The sequence below is a fragment of the Coptis chinensis genome, chromosome 4, assembly GCF_015680905.1.
Source record: "Coptis chinensis isolate HL-2020 chromosome 4, ASM1568090v1, whole genome shotgun sequence".
NCBI classification, from domain to species: domain Eukaryota; kingdom Viridiplantae; phylum Streptophyta; class Magnoliopsida; order Ranunculales; family Ranunculaceae; genus Coptis; species Coptis chinensis.
Window position 1 is genome coordinate 83,893,758 of NC_141459.1, and position 13,936 is coordinate 83,907,693.

Consider the following 13,936-nt stretch of genomic DNA (forward strand, 5'->3'; position numbering starts at 1 on the left):
AGTCCTCTCAGATCGAGGTTTCACTAGCATGAGAATGTAGCTCCACCACAAATCTCTTTGGTGGTGGCTCTATACTCCAGTTCTTCGTTATGAGCTCTATCTCTAGTTACTCATAATGAAGAACTTGAAGTTCTTTTATGCAAAACAATAAAACTACTAGCTACTCCTCACATGGCTTCATAAACCTCCTATAATAGAAGTTTGGCCGTGATTCATTGGATAAACAATATCAAAACAGTAAATTAAAGACATAATACTATAGAAATTGAATGGAGAATGAACCAAGCTTTTATTTGAATTGGTTCTAATAATGGTGGCTACACTACAAAACTTAATTATAAACTAAAGAAACATAAACCTAATTAAAACTAAGGGTTTGCTAGAAGAGGAAGAGATTAGGAGAGGAGAAGTGTTTAGCCTTAACACTCTTTATATAGAAGAGGGTTAGGGTTATATTTTCGTGCATGGGCCAAAAAGGGGGACTTTGGGCCTCTAAAGTGAGCCCAAAGTCCATTGGGTTAAGTCTAAAGAGGTCACAGCTATTGAAAATTACTTCCATGCCCTTTTTGTCCATTTTTCCAACTTTGATTGGGGTAAGGCTAGGTCCATTGGAAATCTGATTCAGAGCCGGTTATTTTTACTTAAAGTAGGCCCAATTCTGAGACTTGAGTCCAAATATATGGCTTGTTGAAGTTCTATTGACTTTTCTGTTTTTTTTTTACCCGGATTGACTTTGACTTCCCAGCTTTGACTGGGCTTGAAAAAGGCTTTTCTTCATGAATCTTGGGCTTTAAACATAGAACTTCCTTGGCAATCATCTTGACTCGTTTTCCATGCAAAAGTGGTGCTTTTAGTCACCTAATCAACTTCAAGTCCTGAAATGCACAAAAACACGTAAATAGTACTAACTCTCATTTATTATAAACATAATTGGTCTAAATAGAATACTATTAAGGGATTTAAAATACACTTTTGGGTGTTTATTACACCACCCCCAAATATCATTTTGCTTGTCCTCAGGTAATGATGAGAAATAAAAACAGATAAGTGGCCAAAAATGTTCTCCTAACTAATCTCGTTTCGTAGAGTGAGATTGCATTAACCATATGCAATAAGGTCTTAAACCACTAGGAATTCCCTAGTGGACGAGTTATAGCCTCGTGAGAGTTTTCCAGAGAAGGTACTCACAAACTTCATTTATACTATAATGACTAAGAGATAAAAATAAAATTTCCTAATTAATCTCAGATATCTATACATCTCAATAATAATATAAAAAGAATAATGTTTTTGAAACTTAAGCTAATACACGCATAATAATCAAATCATCTAAAAATATACATGCATGCTATGAACTATGTTATGAAATGCAATGGCAGGTCCATTTCTGAAACTATTGGAATAGCGTTCTTAAGTAGGTCCTCACAATTTGTCAAGACAAAAATAGTCTGATTTTTCGACTCAAGTTAGCTCACTCCAGTATGCAGTGGGCGCACATTTCCTCACAATCTCAATGACGTCCAAAGGAGCTGAGATCGATCAATCACATCTACCACTTACTATCACACCAAATTAATCCTAATTGAGCTAGAGGTCTTTATTTGGTGATACGGGGCTAAGGTGATGGTTTAAGAAGAAACGGAATGGATATTCAAATAAACAAGTCTGAGATAATAGGGTCTTCCATTACATGTAACTAGATAAAACATTGGTCTTACTTTGCTTCTACATTTAGTTTCCATCATTAACCTTTTTATTTTGGCTTTTTGACTCCTTTTATTCTATTTTTTTTGGAGTTTTGTTTTATTTCTATTTTTCTTTTTCTTTTCTTTTCTTTTCTTTGGTTGAATTTTTTTTTTGATGAAGCAACTAACTAATTTTGGTTTTCCATAGGTCTTTCTCTTTATTCTCTTTACTCATCCTATTCTCAGACTCATTCAAAGATGGGTAGGCTTATTTTTATTTTTATTGGTTTAAAAGATGGGTAAAGGATTTGTGGTTGTGAAAAGGCTCACTGGAGCGACTAGCGGATAATTACTTATAGGTATGAATTTTTAGCTATACCGATCCAAAGAGGGCCTAAATTCTTGCTTAGGATATGGTATGGTGATCAAGCAAGTGGATGTGTGATTTCTCTACTAAGATTATATGTATCCTTTGTGTCATCATTCAGATACTCACTTATATGAGGCTTTTAGGCTAGAATCTCACAGGATATGTAAAATTAAGTAGTCTAACCTAGGTCTCAGAAAAATAGTGTCAAGTACACTCATACATGCTTATGCAATATGTAAATGAAAAGATACAATGACTATTACCTTTGTATTAACCTAAGTTTCTAAGAACTACGCTTAATTCTATTGATACTTGAGATTTCTAGACTAATATCATCATGGAAAAGGAAATACTACCATTATCCTAAGTGCATAGTATAAACTATTTTTATGTTTTTTCTATTTTTTAGACGACAAATAATACGTAATATATAACCTAATATGTACTTAAACATTTATAGCGTCTTTCTATACCACCCCCAAACATAATCATGTTTTGTCCCCAAAGTATGGAATGAAAATAAAGGATATAGAGTACCATAGAAGCGTGCTTGGAAATGGGAATACCTGTAAAAGAAAGTTAAACGATACAAATATTAAGAAATAATTTGCAGACACAACTCGTATATGAGTTCCATCCATTATGGAGATAACAGGAAATAAATAGTCACTTGGGACATAAGCGGACACCGACAGGAAATTATAAATATTACCATATATAGTTGAGGTAATCAAGCATTATCCTCCATTTGCTCCTCACTTGAGAAATGACCTCCTTTCAGTCTTGACTATCTATGACTACTTTCCATGCTTTCATCCTATTTTCATATACCCTAGCCAACCTATTTAGTGCAACTTGGTCGGACGGGGTATAAGGGGCTACTAGGTGAGGTTGTAGGTGCCAGCCAGGTCAAACCATAGCACGTAAAGAACGGACTATAGCATTGGTCGTGCACACTATATCAACCTTAACCCAATTCAGTGAAATGTGTACAGAATTCAGGGAAAAAGAATGTCATTATACGTGTGATTGTGACTATGACTGGCATAAGAAGGTACTGATCCGTGACTGTCTGTGCTCTTGCAAGACCATCCACTATGGTTTTGGATATATCATAATACCAACGCCTTTCTAATAAAGCAAAGAAGGCGTTGCATGCGCGAGAATCTGCAGATTTGATGTGCCAATCTCCTAGGACATTAAGCTTAAGGAAAAGCATAGCAAGGCCGGTATTAAGGGTCATGCTTCCTAAGGAAACGTTATGTTGGCCTTGGGGTACTACTTGGAATATACCGGCACCATAGGTTTCATGGAAGTTTACCCAATCATAATGGTTATCATTATCATCTATATAATTAATCTGGGTATGTGGGGCAGCAGTTGGAATTTCTAAGGAACATGTAATTAAGTACTTAGTCAGTAAATAAGGTTTGTCATCTAACGTCACTATGAGTCCGTCTTCTCCTTGGGAGCGTGTATAGAATTCAACATTCTCATAAAAATATTTAGTAAGGATAAAAGAATAAGTCTGTTACCATATCATCAAAGTATGCACCGTACTTATCATTGAGAAATAGGTCCTCAAAAGACTGTTCCGGTATAATTTTTGGAGTAGACATAGTAAACAAGTAATGAATTGAAGTATTGGAAGTGTTAGAAGAAAAACCTGGAAATCTGAGCCTGGAAGCTTGCGGTGGAGGTGTGCACGCGCTTGAGATATCCCTTCGGAGGGCGCGGTGTGCAAGTAGGAATGTTGATACCATCTTAATACGAGCACAGTGCGCGCTAAGTTTGTTCGTGTGTGAGGCGCGTGCGCGCTCTGAGTTGCAGCGATGTGTTTAGGGTTTTCCGTTATGAAACAACATGCTTAGAGAGATTGTTTTTATAGTGTTTGGTTCCTAAGTCTAAGGCCGGATGGTTGCTAAATAAAAAGATGTGAAAAAACATATTTTTAGAATAGTTTCTTACACATGAATTCTATTTCAATTTTTGGAATTTTTATATATGAGTAATGTATTGACCCTAAAACTCTCTTTTCTACAAGCTCCCCTTTTCTCTTTCTTTCCTCTCATTTTCTCCCTTTTTCTCTCTTTTCTCTCCCCTTCTCTCACCCTAGCGGCCTCCCCTTTTTCTCCTCATCTTCTCCTTTTTATATTCTCCCCCTTCTCATCTGGACCGCCCATCTGTCTGTTCATCCTACGACTCTCCTACCGACCGTACACCTGCCGCCCCGTGGACTAGGGTTCTGTGGCCTTGATTTGCTGCTCCTCATTGTCCCTGCTTATGCTGCCTCCTATCCCCTACAATGCGGACTTAGTCCAATCTTGCTACATCGTGCCACTACAAATGCCCCTTCTCGACTCTGCGGTCCCATTAAGGGATCCGGGGTCGAGAACCCTCACTGTTATTCTCTTTCCACCTCCCACACTCTTTTTTCTTGGTTTGCTTGTGGACTGGACTGCAATCATCACGCGCATTTTTAGCCGTCCCTCGTTCCTTGTGTTTCCACGTGTCTCGCGTTGGTTGGTCTACCTAACTGACTCTTCGAGCTCTAGAACCCCAATAATTACATTTTTACCCCTTCACTATTTAAACACTCTTCCCTATCCCTCCTCATCATTTCGCTTTCCCTCTCCCATTTTTCTCCACTGCTCTCCCCTTCACTCTTTTCGGATCACTCTCCATTTTGCGTGCACTCTACTGGTTTCTTGGTGGTTCTTCCCTCCTTCCGGACCTCTACTTGGGCGTATCCACTCTCCTTGCTCCCTTTGGTACGTTTTCTAGGCTTGCTTTATTTTTGTTTAAGCTAAATAGTAGGTTCTTCCCATTCTTTGCATCTCTCTCTTTAATTTTCCGATGTTGGGCTCTAACTCCGGCGATTCTTCCACTTCTCGTTCACCCCAAGTAGCGTCTCCACCTCCCACTGCCCCTACAGCGGCCCCCTCCACCTCCGGGTGCCCAGCCTCTTTGCTACCTCCACCCTCACGATGTCGCCGCCCTAATTTAGATGTCATTAAGGCTTCTTATGGCATTCCAGCCAACATAACTCTAGAAGACGTGCCATCCATCACACACTACCCCCACCTGGTTCCCTATCGTCCCGGTCACCTCGTGATCACGGTGGGTCAAATTATTGCCGGTCTACGACTACCCCACACTCTCTTGGATGTCAAGGTGTGCAACCACTTTAACATCCCTCCCTGCCAAGGCATAGGAAACTTTTGGAGGACTATGTATGCTGCGAATGCTTACAATAGAACCGGCTAGCCCAAAATCACCAGCCGCGACATCTTCTCCCACTACTTCCTTAAGAAAAGAACCAAAGACGTCGGGGTAGGATACCAGTCTTTTTGTGTACGCCCTCAGAAGCTACCCCTCTTGCTTCGTATTATATCCTCAGACAAGGTGTAGCACCATTACCCTTTATATGTATCAGGATAATTTCTGTCCGAGGACCTCCCTTCCGATTTAAATCTTAACCATCTCGCCTTCATCACCCGTGGTGAGTATTCTTGTCTTTCTCTTCTTTCTTATTACATTGTTACCGTTATGCTCTAACTTGATGTTCTTCTCTGTGTTGTAGGTTGGTGGCCGGACTCCAAATCCCAATTCTACTTCGGTATATCTTGTGCCAATTTTCAAAGGATCCGTGACCTCGGACCCGCTCAAGCCAGTCACTTAGGCATCCACCCTACCACCGCCACCCCGTTGTTGCAAATTCACAGTCTACAAACCTTCCGTGGCTTCTCAGCTCCCTTTTACCGCCCTCACCTTCCCAAAGAGCGAAAACCCAGAGCCTCTCCGCCTACCAGAAAAAGATCCCACATTTCGTCCTCCTACCACCGTCGTCCTCGCACCTCCTCTCAATCCATAAGATCTCGAGACTCTCCCGCCACCTCGGTGCCCGAAGACATCCCCTCCTACCGCTCCATTTCTAACTGAGACCACCAGTATACTTCTCCCAACACCCCTGATAATAGTGAAATGAATAGTCTACCTACGAAATGAACGATGAATTCAATCCGTAAGTAAACTAAAACTGGACTTTTACTATCTATTATCAAAGCTTCTACTCTCAATGCGAATTGCACTAAGTGGAGTAGGAAGTTCGTTCCACTCCTAATTCCCTAGCATGGATTGTTTTCTAAGTCTAAGAAATCAGTCTTAAGTCAATGAGAGATTTACGAATTACAAACTAGACTACGATGCAACTACCCACGAAATGCAACTAGGCGATTATCAGACAACTAAGGGAATGCTACGTTGATTCGATGATAAGGAGTTAGAGGGGGATTGATTCCACCTTAACTCAACTTAATCCACTAGCGACGAGTCGTCGTAATCCGAATTGAACTGCTACGTAACAATCGGTTCTTCCTAATCCCTAATTACACATGGCATTTCTACCAATTTATAACTAGCATGTGAACAATTAAACCCATTCTCATGGTGAACTAATTATTTCTCAAGTGGAATAGAAATTACGGCGACTTCTACGATAAACGGAATCAAGCTTTCATCAAGGCTTCTCAACCCCTCTAATGGAGTTTAGCCTTGAATCATTCCGCAATCATTTCCATTTAGATTAAAACTAAACATAATATAAAGCATTGAAATTTACTTAATTAAACAATAATGAAATCTAAATTAATGACTAAAATGAAATAAGAACAAGAATTGAAATTAGATCTAGAAATGGAATGACAAAATCGAAATTGATAAATAATAACTATTTATTTATCTAATGAAATGAAGAACAAAGATTCAAAGGTTTAATCTAAACAAGGATTTGAAACTAATTAAATAAAACAATTAAATCTAGATCTAGAAGCTATTTTAATGGCTACTTTCTATTCTAAGCTATCTACCCTAATTCTCTACTATTAATCTACCATTAATAATGAGTTAAGCTTTTGTTCTTATACATTCAGATCCAAAAATCGTGCATGGGCTTGGAGCCATGTTTTGGGCCAGAGAATCAGGCCCAAAACCCAATTCTTTCAATCCAAAAAGGCCTCTTCAGCTGCAGTTGGCTTCCACAGACTTTTCGTCCACTTCTGCTTCTCTGATTGGATCAAGGCTTGGACCATTGCAAAGCTCTTTCCGAGCCGGTCGTTTTGACATAAGGTAGGCCTCATTCCGAGGTCTGAGTCCAAAGATATGGCATTCGAAGTTCTCACTGACTTTTGCTCCTTTATCTCGCTAAAGTGGCACATTTCGCACATAATGGACTTTGAAGCCCGAAATGCATAAAACACGTAATCAGTATTAACTCTTACTTATTATTCACATAATTGGTCTAACAATGATGATTATTAAGGGGTTAAAACTACAGTTTTGGGCTCTTATCAAACCACCCCAAACAAAGATTTTGCTTGTCCTCAAGCAAAGATGAGAAATTAGAATAAGTGACCAAAAATGGAGTTCTAACTACTCTCGTTTACTGAGTCGCGATTGCATTGACCATATGCAACAAGGCCTTAAACCACTAGGAATTCCCTAGTGGACGAGTTATAGCCTCGTGAGAGTTTTCGATGAAGGTACTCACAAACTTCATTTATACTACAACGACTAAGAAAATAAAACTATTGTTTCCTTATTCATGCTCCAAATTATCTATACATCTCACTAGCTATGAACAAGAATAACCAAGTCAAAACCTAAGTTAATATATGCATAATAATCTATCATCTACAATAAACATATACACCATGAGTAGTACTATAAAATGTTTAGCGGGTTTGTTTCTCGAAACTTCGGAATAAGCGTCCTTAAGTAGGTTCTCACAATAATAGTCAAGAAACAACACTCTGATTTTTCCACTCAAGTTTAAGCTACTCCGATTAATGCGATGGGCACACTTTACCTTACAATCTCAATGACACACAGGAAGGCGAGTCGACCAAACACATCTGCCACTTACTATCACACTAACCTATTCCTAATTGAGCTAGAGGTCTTTATTAGGTGTTCTGGGGGATTAGGAGATGGTTTAAGAAGGAAGGAAATGGATATTCTAAAGGACAAGTCCGAGATAATAGAGTCTTCATATTATGTAACTAGAGAAAACCTTGTTATTTACTTTTTTCTACACTTTGTTTCCATCCTTAGCCATATTTTTTCTTTTTCTTTTCTTTGGCTTTTGACTCCCTTTTATTCTATTTTTGGAGTTTTTATTTATTTCTATTTTTTTTTTTTTTTCCTTGGATGGAAACTTCTTTTCTTTTATGAAGCAACTAACTAATTTTTGTTTACACAGGTTTTCTCTTCTTCTTCTTTCTTCACTCATTCTATTCTCGGACTTATCTTAATTGGGTAGGTTGATTTATTATAGATATATATATATATATATATATATATATATATATATATATTATATATATATATATATATATATATATATATATATTTTATATATTTTTTTTTTTTTTTTTTTTTTTTTTTTTTTTTGTTTTTGTTTACGGGTAAAAAGGAATTGTGGTTTATGGAAGGGCTAATGAAAGGCTCGAGAGGGGCTTACTAGCGGAAAATAATTCATAGGTTTGAATTTAAATATATCGATCCAAAGAGGGCCTAAATTCTCGCTTAGGATATGGCATAGTGATCAAGCAAGTGGGCGTGTGATTTCTCTATCCGGATTTTACTTCTCCCTTGTGTCATTTCTCAAATGTTTTTAGCTCATATATAAGGCTTTAGGCTATATTCTCACAGGATTTGTAGAATAAGTACTCTAGCCTAGATTTGAAAACTTATCTTGCTAACAATCATAGATACTCATGTAATATATTTATAGATAGATGCAAAGATTATTACCTATATATTAACCTAAGTTTCTAACAATTATTCTGATGCAAAAGCTATGTGAGACTTCTAGATTGTTAAGAGCATGGAGAAAGAAACAATACCAATATTCCTAAGTGTATAGCATAACATATTTATTTATATTTTTAAATTTTTGAAATTTTAACTAGAAAACAAATGCATATTATATATATTTATATCCTAGCAGATGCCTTAATTACACGTGTTTCTATCCCCAAACAAGAAGCATGATTTGTCCTCAAAGCATTTAAATAAAGAGGGTAGTAAAAATACCATTGAAACGCGTGAAATTCAGGAACATCTGCAAAACAAAGTTAGAACGTACTAATATAGGAAATAAAACTGACACAACTCTATCACGAAGTTCTACCCATTATGGGGTTAACAAATTAAATTGCTTGGGACATAAGCGGACACTAAACGAAACTAAAATTTACCTCCACTCCGCTTGTTATTCATCATATTCGGTCATCCTCTACTTCTATAAAGAAGTGAGGCTCCTTCGCCGATCTGCCATGCTATGATAATTTGCCGGGCTTCACGCCATTTATCATCCATGGTTGCTAACCTATTAAGTGCCACTTGGTCCGATGGGGTGTAAGGTGCAACTGGTGAGGTTGTATCCGCCACCCTTGCCAAGTCATTGCGGGAAAGATCGAATAATACTATTGGTGGGTCGCACCGTGTCTACCGTAATCCAATCCGTGAAAACGTGTACAAAAAATAGGAAAGAAACATAGCATAATACGTGAAATTAGAAATGGCATAAGAAGGTACTTATGCCTCATGGTATGGGCTCGTGCTAAACTAGACATCAAAGTTAAGGAAGGTCATAGAACCGGCGTCCCCGTGGCTAAAGCAAGGAAAAACACTGCAAGTGGCGTCATTCCGAGTAAGAAAACGCCATTCCCCTAAAATGTTTAGCATAATCCAAAACATAATAGTTCCTATGTTCATGGACAGGCTACCAAGGGCAACGCGTTATAGTCCCCTTGGTCCTCAATCTGGAAAATGCCTGCCCCATAAGCCTCGTGCAAAAACTTCGTAAAGTGTAGACATGCATATTATCGACCCAATAGCACCATGGGTCTTGTATCTTAGCGGGCATAGCAAGTCCAAGAACAAATGCTAGCAAGAACACGGTAATTTCCATTGGTTCATCGTCAATGTTGATGGAGAACACTTGTTCTCCGTCCGGTCTCTCAAAGAAAATGCAGTTATTATAAAAATAAGATGCAAGTCTTTGGAGAATAAAGTTCACCGGTCTTACCATAAGAGGTTCCCACCAACGTATGTGATCACCTCAAAACCAAGCACCGTAAGTAGTGCTTTGGAACAAATCTTCGAAAAGACTGTTCGGTATTATTATAGGAGATGTCATCTCAAAACTACGCTCTGGAACAGCTGCAAAACAATCGGGTACTCTGTGGCGGGAAAATTTCTGGTCCACGGAAGTCGAGGTGCGAAGGCCATTCAACTAAGGCGCCGTCGCTTTTGTATTTTGGAATTCCGGTGTTTTAAGCGAAGTCGCTTTGACTTGAAGCTGGGCGCCTCGAGCAAAATTTTCTGTCGAAGTGTAGAGCGGCCTCCTCAGAAGCGCTGGCGCCCGAAAGTTGCGATTTTGCAAAAATGAAGTCGAAACGATGGGGAATCGCGGGGTGTGAAGGGTGAGTGATGGAGTTTAGGTGTAGTGTGAGTTGTGAGGATAGTTTGTATCAAGTTTATATAGGTTTAAAGTTGCTAAAATGGATCAGAAAGTTGCCAAAACTAATTACGGCAGTTTCCGGAAATCCTAAAATTTCCAAATTCGAAAACGGAAACAACTCATATCCTGGATTCTAATTCAAACCCAGTATCTTTTAGGTTGATTTTATGATAGAATGCACCTATTTAATCTAGATTTCATCCTACAATGATACTTAATCATATTTCTGCCTAAACAACCATATTTTCACCTTGACTCCGCAATTAATTCTAATACGAGGGTTATACAAAAATAATGCTTGAATTGATAAAACCACCCCCAAACAAGTTGGGAAGGTGGGGTCAATATGAAACAACCATGCATAATGAAAATAAGCCCTTATATTAAAATTTCATTCGGAGTACCACTACAAAATTCAAATTACGGAAATAAAAGTTACATTAAAATAAATACAACAAAAGTAAATAAAACAACAACCACTATCAATCGTCACACTCTAAAAAATTTCGCCAATCGGTGGCGGAGGGCACACTCTCTAGTGTGGTGGCTCACGGGCTCCGGAAAGGTCCAACAGCAGTCGCCCTTCGCCGGCGGCGCCATGCCTCGTAGGCTGTGTCCTCGAGCGAGTCCGTATAAGGTGGGAAGCGTGCAAGCATATCCAATCTAAACCGGCGCTGGGCTTCCATCTCGACCTGCGTTCCCATCTCTCATCCTCTCTCTGGGTGCGGATCTCGAAGTTGTGATGAATAGTCGCCTATCGAGTCCGGAGGTCTGTACAGATAGTGTTTAGTGAACGCATGCCCCTATGAAGCACAGCCATGCGTTCTGCATCAGACCAACACCTCTGGAAGGCATCTGCATCAAAGTAGGTCAAGTCTTCCTCATCCTCGGAGGCATCCTGATGTCCCCCAGCCTCCTCTTCATTCCCAGCTCCACCATCCTCTTCTTCTTCTTCTCTATCCTCAGCCCTCCTCCAAACTTGTTGGACACACTCCCTATAGATACGCGTGTTACGGTGCAGGGTAATGTAAATCCTCTCGGGCCACGGAGTCGCTTTCATCTTCGACATGATCTTGGTGATTAACACGGGAAGAGGTGCCAAAGACTTTCCGACCCCCTAATCATGCTCGGCAAAAACTCCGGGATACGTAAATCGTACTTCTCCGCTCTAGATTACCCATAAGGCGTGGAGGCAGGTCGGACCGATGTCGGTGACCTTGTCCTTCCCTAGGACATTCCGACCCAATCCAATCGAAATGCCAGAGCCGGCTAGTTGGTCCCGAGGGATGCTCACGGGCGCATACCTGATGGGAGTTTGTATTGTAGCTCCCATTGATGATGATCCACGCCATCGAGGCTCTACCCGTCAAACCGGGGCTCTGTAGAGTGACATCGGATGGATTCTAGGCGAATGCCTAGAATCTCGACCAACAAATGAGTCAACTCCTCCTCTTCTTCCTTACCATCACAAAAAATCCTACTCCCTCCAACTCCCTGGTGTTGTAGAACCATCGGACCAAGTCTTCATGGTAGAAGGCTTCGGTCGAGTACCACAAACTACCCCAGTCTCTACTAGCCATTTCGTCACCATAAAACGGCCCGAAGTGGTCGGCAGTGAAAACTTGCTCCGGTATAATTCGACGTTGTTGAGCCATCTAGTTTGAATACGGTTTGGGGTTTGTAGAGGGTGTAGGAATAATGAGGAAAGACCTTAGTGATAAAAAACGATGGTGGTGGTGATGTGGTGGCGTGGGAGCACCAATTTTTAATTTTTTCGGTGGTTTTTGTTGGGTTAAATTGGTGGGGGTTGTGGTGGTTTGGTTTTAGAGAAGATTTGGGGTTAGGATTTGATTTTGGGCGTGGGTTATTTTGGTTTTCTTTTTAATTTTTATTTTTGTTAGGGTTTTGAGCTTTGTTAATGGCGGTGGAAGATGAAAAAAAAAACGATGAACTGTTGCTTGAGAATGTAAAGAGCGCTACCGGTCGTGGGGTGGGTTTGGGCCCCAAGCCCAAAATCGAATTTTTTTATTTTTTCGATATTTTCGCGAATTTCAAATCAAAATTCCCGCTTCGTTACCGGTCCGATTTTTGCGAATGAGATATGGAAATGATCAGGAGAGAATTTCCTATCCAATGATCCATAAAACACTCTATTCCGACTTCGGATGACATACGAGATAGTGGAAAACGCCTCGAAGTGCGTGCATGACGTAAGTTATGCGAACGAATGAACTCTAAATTAATAGATTATGTCAATCTGAATCGTAATACAATAAAACAGCCTAAGCACTCTAATGGGACATAAAACATTTTAGTGCGAAATTTTTAACACCCCTGACCCCCAAACAAATTTTTACAACGAAGCTTAGAAAATTTGTTTTTAGCAGTGGGTCTTTTATAGTCAGATTCCCGAGACTTTCTAGATTACTATGTTTATTTTTATTTTTTATTTATTTATTTTTTATTTATTTATTATTTATTTATTTATTTATTTATTTATTTATTTATTTTATTTATTTTTTTTTTTTTTTTTTGTTTTTTTTTTTTTTTTTTTTTTTTTTTTTTTTTTAGGAAAAAACAATAAGCAATAAAAAGACATAATTCACACCATAGAAAAACATGACTCAAAAAATCCGAGAAAAACATGCAAGAGTGGAAAACGTGAACTATGTGAACCGTGGACTTAGGATCCGTACTGACCACACACTCCATAGGGAGGGCCGGTTTCCTTAATGGTGCACTCACCATTATATTAAAGTGAAAGGAAGTGCACCAAACACAAAAATTGAGTCGTTTATAGTCAGATACTCGAGACTTTATCTAAAACATATGTATGAACATGTAGTTGATCATATATCAACAACCGAAATAGTTGTGGATCATTCCATAAATAAATATCACAGAAAACATATCCAAACACAATCAAACACCAATTTTCCCTATGACTCAACCTAGTGAAATGAAAGCGAAGTCGGATTACCCTATTGTGTAACCTATCATGCACCTTCTTTTTAATTTTTGAATGAGTGGGTGTTCTAGTAAATAAGTGTGGAAAAGTGAATGGTTGTGGAGAATATGGTGGATATGTATAAGTTGTAGAAAGACAGCTTGTACACAATGAAGATGTGGTTTTAGCACCGAACTTATTCATTGTGTGTGTAGGGACTGTCTCAATTCTAAAAATGAAGGTGTCAAATAGTTTGTCCTTCTGAAGTATCTGTTTGCTAGGAGGATTTAAAAAATTATGAAGCCGGGGGAGAAACAAAAGGATCGAGTGCAAACTCGAGATTCCTTTGAAAGGGTGGAAGGAGGGGAGTCGAGGTGGATGTTGTGCAAGTTAGTTCTTGATAGGGT